The sequence below is a fragment of the Chinchilla lanigera genome, unplaced genomic scaffold (assembly GCF_000276665.1).
Source record: "Chinchilla lanigera isolate Chin_1 unplaced genomic scaffold, ChiLan1.0 scaffold00122, whole genome shotgun sequence".
Lineage (NCBI taxonomy): Eukaryota > Metazoa > Chordata > Mammalia > Rodentia > Chinchillidae > Chinchilla > Chinchilla lanigera.
The window spans coordinates 203,253-212,558 of record NW_004955523.1 but is presented as its reverse complement, the minus strand read 5'-3'; the positions used below and the strand labels follow the sequence as shown (position 1 = coordinate 212,558).

At 53.9% G+C, this 9,306-nt stretch overlaps 1 long non-coding RNA gene across 1 annotated transcript; it reads right to left on the bottom strand.

Annotated features, from left to right (window-relative positions):
• Window positions 1-715: 715 nt before the first annotated feature.
• Window positions 716-9,016, bottom strand: LOC106147158. The gene is made up of 6 exons (XR_001231941.1): window positions 8,809-9,016; window positions 6,892-7,058; window positions 4,722-5,411; window positions 3,553-3,648; window positions 2,124-2,237; window positions 716-1,126 (listed from the first exon to the last, which is right to left on the bottom strand). It is a non-coding gene; the product is annotated as an uncharacterized LOC106147158 (long non-coding RNA).
• Between the last annotated feature and the right edge of the window lie 290 nt (window positions 9,017-9,306).

Genomic DNA, 9,306 nt, shown 5'->3' with positions numbered 1-9,306 from the left:
GCAACGAGCACACCTTGCACTCAGATCCAGGTTTCTAACCCCAGCCTCCCATGAAGGGGACCACGACCCCTTGGAGAAATGGCTGCTTCTAGAACTGGGTCAGGAATCGCACACCATGAGCCTGGAGAATCTTGCAAGGCGGAAAGTAAGGCAGTGCTCTACACCCTCCAAACTCCACAGTGATGGGATATGACCAAAAGCACAGGAGCCAACCAAAGGTCTCTCTGTGGTCAAAATGGGAACAATGTGAACAATTTTAACCATAAAGTATAAAATAAATAAACGTCCATGGGTCCGTGTTGCTATAAATAAATAAGTAAATAAGTTAGAATGGAGAAATAGCTCCTGCAGGAAAATCCTACATAATTTATGTACACAATCCCCCTTCAAGGCATATGAATAAAGGCTGGGTTTTGCTTAGTCATACACATATGACATTATATGTAGTTATCAGGCAATTTTTAGTTCAGATTGTTATCTGAGTGCCTCAGACAACCTCTCTCTCCTTTGTAGTTGATCTTTTTACTTAGAAATCAAATTCATTAGGGGCTGGGGATTTAGCTCACTGGCAAAGCGCCTGCCTGGCAAGCGCAAGGTGGTGAGTTCGGTTCCCGGTACTGGAGAAAAACCAAAAAAAAAAAAAAAAAAAAAAAAAAAAAAAAAAGAAATCAAATTCATTGAAATTGTATGTAGAGCAAGAATAGACAGCCACAAAGCAAAGTCCTGAAATATTTTCCGATAAACACTACTGTCACGGTTTAGATCTGGGCTGCCCCACAAAGCCTCCTGTGCTTGCAAGATGCGTTGGATTGTGGGGTGCTGCACTCATCAGCGCGTTGACCCACTGTTGCTCAGCTGGTGAGTGAGCAGGTAGGAGGCGGGGTCTGACCAGAAGAGCTGTGTCGCTGGGGACGTGGCCTCCCCTCCACAGCGGCCTGCTCCCTCTCTGCTTCCTGGCTGCCACAGGGTGAGCAGCTTCCCTCCACCACCGTGGTGTTTCGCCTGTGCACCTCCCAAGCACAGGCTGAGACCCCGAAATGGCGAGCCACGGTGAACCTTCCTTGAAGTTGTAGGCGTCACGCATTTTGTTCCAGCAATGAGAAAGTGGCTCCCTTTTGTAATTGATCTATTTAGAAAAGAAGTTTGTTGAAATTGTGTTTACAGTAAGAGTAAATAGGCCCAAAGTATTCGCCTGAAATTTTCTCCCACAAATGATACGCATTAACATATGGCATTTATGACAACTATTGGGCTTTTCATAGGACTTGAGGGGTAGAAGTCTTCATTCTCAGCTATGTAGAAGCCTAAAATAATCACAATTTGCATTTTTGAAGTACTTCTGGGTTTGGAAAGTGTGTCTCATACATTATTTCATTTGAATCTCACAGCAGTTCTGTCTAGTAGGCAGGGCAGGGACTTTGATCCTCATTTCTTAAATGAAGGGAGTGACATTCCGAAGAGTAACTGAGCAGCTCAAGTCACAGAGCTGCAAAGTGGCCGGATGACCAAGTTCCATACAGGTGAAGTGTGGCCACTCGCTTTAAAAATAACCAGGGTTTGGGGCTGGGGATTTAGCTCAGTGACACAGTGCCTGCCGGGCAAGCACAAGGTTGTGAGTTCGATGCCCAGTACTGGAAAAAAACAAAAAACAAAAAACAAAAAACAAAAAATAATAATAACCAGGGTTTAAAGCAAAGTCACATTCTCTTGAATATCTGCTTGAAGCTTCTGAGGTTTGGGGTTTGCTGTGGTCTTGGAAACACAGAGATGGACGTCCTGTTCAAGACAGCTAGGAAGGGTCTGATGCCCTTCGGTCTGCGAGGTGTGCAATCCTGAGCTCTTCCGGGGCAGAGAGACCCTGGCTCAGCCCTGTCTCGGGTCTGGAGAGGGCCCTCCTCCTGACGCGTGGTGCCCTCAGGCCTTCACCCTTCTGTAGGTACCTGGCATGAAGACGATGCGGGAAGTAAACTGCCCTGAAGGCCCAGGAGGAGGGGTGGGGCTTGGGGACACCTCCTTTCTATTTGGCTCCCTTAACTGGAGCCTGGTGCTCTGATCAGGGTCCTCCACCCCGTGGGGAGATCAGGATCCTCACAGCCCCTGGTGGACCCCCTTCCCGCGCTTACCTCCAGCCCCCTCCGTCCCTGAGGAGCAGTCTATACTGCGTTGATCTTCACAGAGGAGGTAGCTGAGGGGGCAGAGGTCCTGGAAGTCGTGGAATGTTCTCAATTTTGCGTTCCCTGAGGGAGCAGTGGGGACAGTGTTGAAGGAGAAACCTCTGTGACATTCACATTTAGCCCATTGATGAGGAGCCTCCTGTTAGTGACATGGAAACTAGGGATGGCGGAGGGACCCTCCTGCTGTTTCTGACCTTCTCGTGTATGTGCTTTGCTTGCACTGCTCCGGGTTAAGAAACTTAAACCTGATTTCCAATATTTAAACATTCACACATTTCATGCAAAGGTTGAGATAAAATCTGAATTATCCATTCTGTTTTTTTCCCTGGCACTGGAGATTGAGCCCAAGGCCTTTGCACTGAGCTACAGCCCCAGGACTTTTTTATTTTTTAAAACAAAAACTCACTAAGTTCCCAGGCTGGGTTTGAACACGCCATCCTCCTGCCTCAGGCTCCCAGAGTGCTGGACTTACAAGTGTGTACCACACTTGGCTACCCATTCACCCTGAAGTGGAGTGGGGACAGGTAAGGCACCATGGGCTGCAGTCCCCACCTTCCTGCTCCACCCCCTTCTGCTGTGTGCCCGCCGTCCCAACACCTGAGCTCCCCGGCCTGCGTTCAAGGGCTGCAGCCTGGAGCCAGGGCGCTGGCGGCTGTGGTCTTCACACCGGGCTCTGTCTGCCCTGATCCCTGAGGCCCGGAGGGCACTGCAGCCTGGGAGAACCTCAGCTCCTGCGGTGAGCAGAGCCTGCCTGCACCCTTCTCCCTGCTGGATGTGACGACGACGCTGCGGGCAGAATCAAAGTCTCTCAGCTCACTGAGACTGTGTAAGTGCGGCACCCTCTTGCTGTTGATTTGGTTGTCTTGACACATCTTGCCCGTTTATACTGAGTTCCCCTGCAGCTCGCTCTTTATCCACCTTCAGCAAGACAGGTTGGTGTTAGTACTGCTGACTCACCATGTTGGCTCAGATACCTGTGAGCATGTTAATCCCCAGACGCTGGGGCCACTGGGTGGGGCAGATTAGTAATCAGAGGTATCTGTTCTGCTTGGGCTAGGATTCTACCACCTATCAGCTGTGTGATCTTAGGTAAATTACTTGCCATCTCTGGGTCTGGTTTCCACCTATGTAAATGAGGTCACGCATGAAAAGGCCTTGGCTCTTAGGGGACATATAAACCATTTTGTGTTAGTTAGCAGGAGCTGGGGTGGTGGTGCATGCCTGTAATCCCAGTACTCAGAAGGCTGATGCAGGAAGATTGCCTTGAATTCAAGGCCAGCCTGGACTACATAGTGAGTTCAAGGCCAGCCTGCACTATAAAGTGAGACCCCGTCTCAACGCACCCCCCAAAAGTTAGCAAGTAGGTTTTCTTGTTTACCATGTAGAGAATTATTTGAGGACCTTAAAGGACGACTTCAGTTTTGAAGAGTTGCTGAATCATAGCCTTTTTACAAGGGTCTCCGCGCGCTGATTTCTGCAAAGAGGAGAAGGAAGCCACAGGGGAGAAGCTGGACTCCTGCCGTCTTGCTCAGTGCTCTCTCCACCCCGCTGTGCAGCCTGTTACGGCTGAGCGGACACCTAGGGTCGGAAGGTGATTTTACAGACGAGTTTCATTTGCTTGGACTCGAGAAGCGGAGATGCGGCTGCGGAGGCCAAATTTGGCTGCAGCCGGAGCCCTCGCAGGCAGGAGTCTGCACAGCTCCTTCGTGAGCATCTTCTGGCCGAGCAGGAAGGGCCCCTCCGGGTGCTGCAGTCCCCCTGCAGCCCTGGTCGGCACCCCCAGAGGAGGCCAGCGGGGCTCCAAAACTTCCGGAAAGGCCAGGACAGAGTCTGGTCCTGGTCCCGGTCCTGGCCCAGTGCCTCCGGGCACCCTAGCTTGTCTGCCGCCGGCTGCTGTGGCACGTTCTGTGCCCCTCCTGGGGCTGCTCCCGCTCACACTGCTGGGTTCCCCTCCCTTTACCTCTCAGGCGTCCATGCAGCGGGTATTCACTGGGCCCACCGCACTCACACGCTGGCCTGACTGCCCAGGCAGTGGAGCCAGGAGTGGCGAGGTCACAAAGCGGGGCCTGGACACGCCTCTGGTGTTCCCGCGCCGCCCTGAGCTGCGATGTCCAGCTGGGGCCTGGCGCAGCCCATCTGCTGGGGGCAGAGTGCAGGGACGCGGTGTGGGCGAAGGCGCTGTGTGAGGGGAGGCTGGAGGAACGTGGAAAATGGATGTGTGTGGCCGAGAGCTGCGGGAGAGGTCTCGTGTGGAGGGCATGAGAGTGGAGGCTGGGAGGATCCGGGGGAGGTCTCGTGTGGAGGGCATGAGAGTGGAGGCTGGGAGCATCCGGGGCCGCCAGCCCTTGGGGCCGATCAGAGGCATCCGGACTTGGCCTTGAGCGCACAGGAAGCTGGGATGACATTGGTAGGAAAGAGGCTGATGAGGCTTGTCTCATGAAATACCCACTCTGGGTGCTGGGTCGGAAAGAAGCTGGGAAGGGACGAGGAAGTGGACATGGCTACGATCAGTTCCAGGACTGCCTGTGACTGTCGTTTGTCTCCCACCCTTGAAGGTCCAGAAAATAGGCCGGCCCATGAGGTGGGGAGCTCGGGGACGGGATGTGTGAAGATCCTGCTCCTGTCGGGAAACCAGAATCTCCCTCGCCCAGCTCATCCAACTGAGGGCCCGGGCCTCGGTCTTCCCCGTGCTGAGGTGTCTTGTACCCCAGTCCTATGGGCAGGGGAGGGACGTCCATGCTGCCTTGGCTCCCTTGCAGGGAGTAGAGTCGGTGTGAAAAGTCCAGACTCTAGAGGCAGACCCCAGGGCTGAATTTCAGCTCTGCCCATCCCTGTGTCCTCAGGCACGCAAGGCCTCAGTTTCTGTATGTGTAAAATGGGCTGTAGAGAGGACTCAGTGAAGCAGGGCGCACTGAGGGCTGCAGGCGCCCGGCCCAAGGAAAGCACTCACTGGATGAGGGCAGTGGTGGTGGTCCGCACTGGTGAGGGCATTGCACAGCAAAGGGACATCAGTGACTGCTCCTGGGTGCGACGGACACTGTGACGCCAGCTGCCCAGTTCATACAGTTCCCTTTCCTAGAGGAGGCACACAGAGGCAGGGGCCTGGGACAGACACTTGAGGCAGGTGACCCACTCCGTTTCCGGTGGGTCAGATACCGATGTGTGCCCAAACTTTGGCCAGTCAGATTCTTGGGGATTTGGAGCCAGAGCTTTCACCAATCAATCCGACCTGGTCCCCTGAATAGAGGAGACATACACAGAAAAGGTGCATGTCAGTATGTGTGCGTGCACGTGTGCATGTGTGTGCATGCATGTTTTAGGGGGGGTGGGGGAAGCAGAAGGAGGGGAATGAAGCTTAGCCATGTTCTGTGCCAAGCTTTACACCTATTTGGGTTGAGGCTAAGTTCATTTAACAAATAAGGTGAGGGACTGCAAGGAGCAGAAGACACAGGCAGAGCTAGTCTGGACCTTGCTGGATGTGCGTGAGGCCTGGTCTCTGATCATCTCTCACCTAGATCATCTGATTCTATCATTTCAGAAAGGAGTGGCAAGACACAGGGAAGTGCTGTGCAACATTCACATATGGAGTGGTCCACAAATGTGACCTGAAAGGCAGCAACATTTTAAAAAGTAAAAAGCCGGGCGTGGTGGCGCACGCCTGTGATCCCAGCACTCGGGAGGCTGAGGCAGGAGGATCATTGTGAGTTCCAGACCAACCTGGGCTACAAAGTGAGCTCAAGGCCAGCCTGAACTGCATGGCAAGACCCTGTCTCAAAAAAAAAAAAAAAAATTAAAAAAAAACAAGCCTCAGGTCATGAGTTCAATTCCCAGTAAAAAAAAAAAAAAAAAAAAAAAAAAAAGTAAAAAGATACAGTATAATACAGCTCCAGGGGATTGTACGAGGCCAGAATTATGTTTGGTGCTGGTGTCAAATGTGGCTTAAATAAAATAGCACTGCATTTCTGTCATGTAAATGTCCAGGTAGGCCTTGAGGGCTCTCTGATGTAGCACTTCGTGATAACATTCAATCCAAGCTCTCTCTTGACCTTGTAGATCTACCAGGAATAAGCTTCATTTCCAAACTCTTTAACAGTCCAAGATGACTGTGCCAGCTCCAGCCTCCACATCCCAGCCAGCAGAAAAAGAAAAGAGAAGGAAAAATTGCCCATCCCCCATTTGATAGCAGTTCCGAGAAGTTATACATATGCAACTTTCCTTGTATCCCACTGGTTTGGTCACATGGCTCTACCTAGCTGCAAGAGAGGCTGAGAAATATAGCTTGTAGTCTAGGGGACCACGTGACTAATTAAAATTTGAGAGTTCTCTGATTAAGGAGAAGATGGGGGAATCAACCGGTAGTGTTGGTCTCAGGGATCAATGTATACTTTAACTGTGCAGATCAGAGTAGTAACCAGAAAGCTGATGTATTAAGGGACAACAGGACTGTAACAGCCAGCCAGGTGTAAGTGGCTGAGTGCGTGACCCTGCAGTCTTTTCCCAGCAGGACGGTTACACAGCTAGCACATGGGTGGATAGGGCAGTGATGGTCTGATAGATCCTTTTCCACTCCCAGGAATTAAAACATTCCTCCCAGCCTGGGGAAGCCTGCTTCCGAGGATGATGCTAGAGGCCTTGGACAGAGTCCCACCCTGACCCACTGTGCTCCCTGAGCTCATCATAGCTTCACACGTCCTGGCTCTGCTCCCATTTGTTATACTTCAGACATCGGCAGAGATGCAGACGCCATGCCAGTTCCTCGTTGCAGCCCTTGGCCATCCTGTAGTCTCCTCTGCAGAATGCATTCCCTTGGCACATCTTTACTGCGCACCTACTGTGTGCCAGGCAGGGCGCTGTGCCGGGAGTGAAGAGGAACGTAGCTCTGTCCTGAAAACAGTCATGACAGCTGAGTAGGGCGGGCGCTGACGGCAAGGGCTCTAAGGACAGAGATTCCCTGAGTGGGAGGAACGAGAGGCCCCCCGGGGCAAGGCTCAGCGAGTGCAGAGGCTCGGGAGACGCGGAGGATTGTGGGGTGCTGGGGAGCTGGAAGCAGCTCGGGGGAGCAGGAAGCAGATGATGTTGGAAGGGTGCTGTCGTGGGCACTGCCGTGCATTCCTGAGTATCCATTCTGGCTTGGCCACCATCTTCCTTGGAGCACTCACCCTCCTCGCACTTCCCATACACACAGGAGGAAGGTGATTCTGCCAGGCCCAAGGGTGAGGCAAAATAGCCCCAGTACAGATTAACCGTCTAATCTCTTCTTGTCTGAGGAGGCAAGTGACCCAGCCTTGCCTTGGCTGGCAGCTCTAGAGAAAGCAGCGCTCCCCCTTGCTCCTGTATTCCACGGAGCGTTGGTATGAGGCCAGGAATTGGAGGGGCCACTCTGCCACCATGAAAAAAGCCGGCCTGAGCATGAAGGCAGCACCCTGTACAGGACAGAGGAGACAACATCCAGGAGGAGGCAGGGGGCTTTGATAGGACTGCTGAACCACGGAGTCCCACCTACACTGAGCCTGCTCTGCCCTAAGGCCTTAGGTAGCTTTGGGTCACAGTGTGAGGCCCCCGACTTTATTCTGAGGTAAGGGGGCATCATGGAAGGTTTTCAAGGAGGGGAGTGAGCTGACCGGGCCTGAGTCGCAGGAAGTCACCTCAGGGTGCTGAGGCAGAGAGCTACACGAAGGCCTGAAGTGTGGGCCTGAGCTAGGACAGGCAAGGGCGGTGGAGTTGAAGGCACACAGAAGCTGCTTAATGGTGTGCACGAGGAAGAGGGTTTGCAGGGAAGAGCCTCATGCTCTTACCGACTGTGGAGATGCTTCCCCCTCTGCCCCTGCGAAATCATTCCTCCTCCGCCCTTTCCTACGCTCCTGTGGATTCCCGCCCCTCGATGTGCACAGCTGGTCCTCTGGAGCAGGGGTCACACCTCGCCACCATTTCATCCCTGGGGTTGAGCCTGGGGCATGGGTGGCGCAAGCTGGATGCCACCTTGGAGGCGGTTGACCGGGTACTGGTTTCCGCTGGGCTCGGTGTTGGCTGCACATGCCCCCCTCTTCCCCAGAGCTTAGTCATCTGTTTCAGAAGCAGCTTCCAAAAGCTGCAGACCCAGTACCCAGCTTCCTGGTTGTTGGCAGGTGCCAGGAGTCTGAATGCCAGGCGGCAGGGAGGCGGCCACTGGGAGCAGGCCTGGGCGGTGGGCCTCAGCCAGGTCAGAGGGTCATGGGCATTTGTGAGAGGTGCCTGTACGCCCTCGAAGCCCTCCCAGCAGCCCTCTGCAGGAAGCAGAGCCCAGCGCCCTTCCCTCCTTTCCTCTCGCAGGCTCTGCCTTGTGGCCAGCAGCACGTGACCAGCCTTCCTTGTCGTACGATAAATCGGTGTGGGCCACTTCCAGTCACTGCAGCCTGGCTCCCACCCCGTCCTTCCCATTGCTCCGGGCTGCATCCCTCGGGTCGCTTCCACAGAACAGTAACCCTTTAGCTCCGCCGTTCAGACGAGAGCCTGCGTCTTCCTCATACCTGTCCCCCAACTTCCTGTGTCCCTTCAAACTTTGTCCCGTGAGATGCCAGGTGTACTTGGCAGTGCTCCGGGACTGGTTGGCACTGGGGAACTGTGTTAACCCTTTACAGCTCTGGAGAGCACTCACCTTATTTTTTTTACCAGCAGCCTCCTCTGGGTATTGGGAGGCCCCTTCCTTCTCCAGCCCTGAGGTTTCCCTCATCAGGGCTCCAAGATGCCAAGGTTTCCCCTGGTCTGTTTCGTCATGGAAATTCCTGGCTCCCTGCTGGCCTGCGCCTCTCAGAAGGGCTCTGCTACTCCACTCTCATCCGCCCAGCCTTAGGTTGTTGTCCCTGTCGCCATGGCAGGGACTGAGGCTGGAGCCAGGGAAGGCGGGGCGGGAGGAGGAGCGAGCAGGAGACCGGGCAGCCTGGGAGGCTGATTGGAGGCCCTGGGACGGAGGAAGCCCGGAAAGAAAGAAACAGGCTGAGAGTGGCAGGGAAGCCAGAGGGATTTCTGTTCCACACTGGTCTATTTTGGTTTTGGTTTGTTACCGGGGGTGACGAGACATGCAGGGAGGGCCGAATCCCCCCCAGGGCAGAGTCACAGCTAAAGCAGTCCCTCCCCCATGCTCAGTGACCCGGAG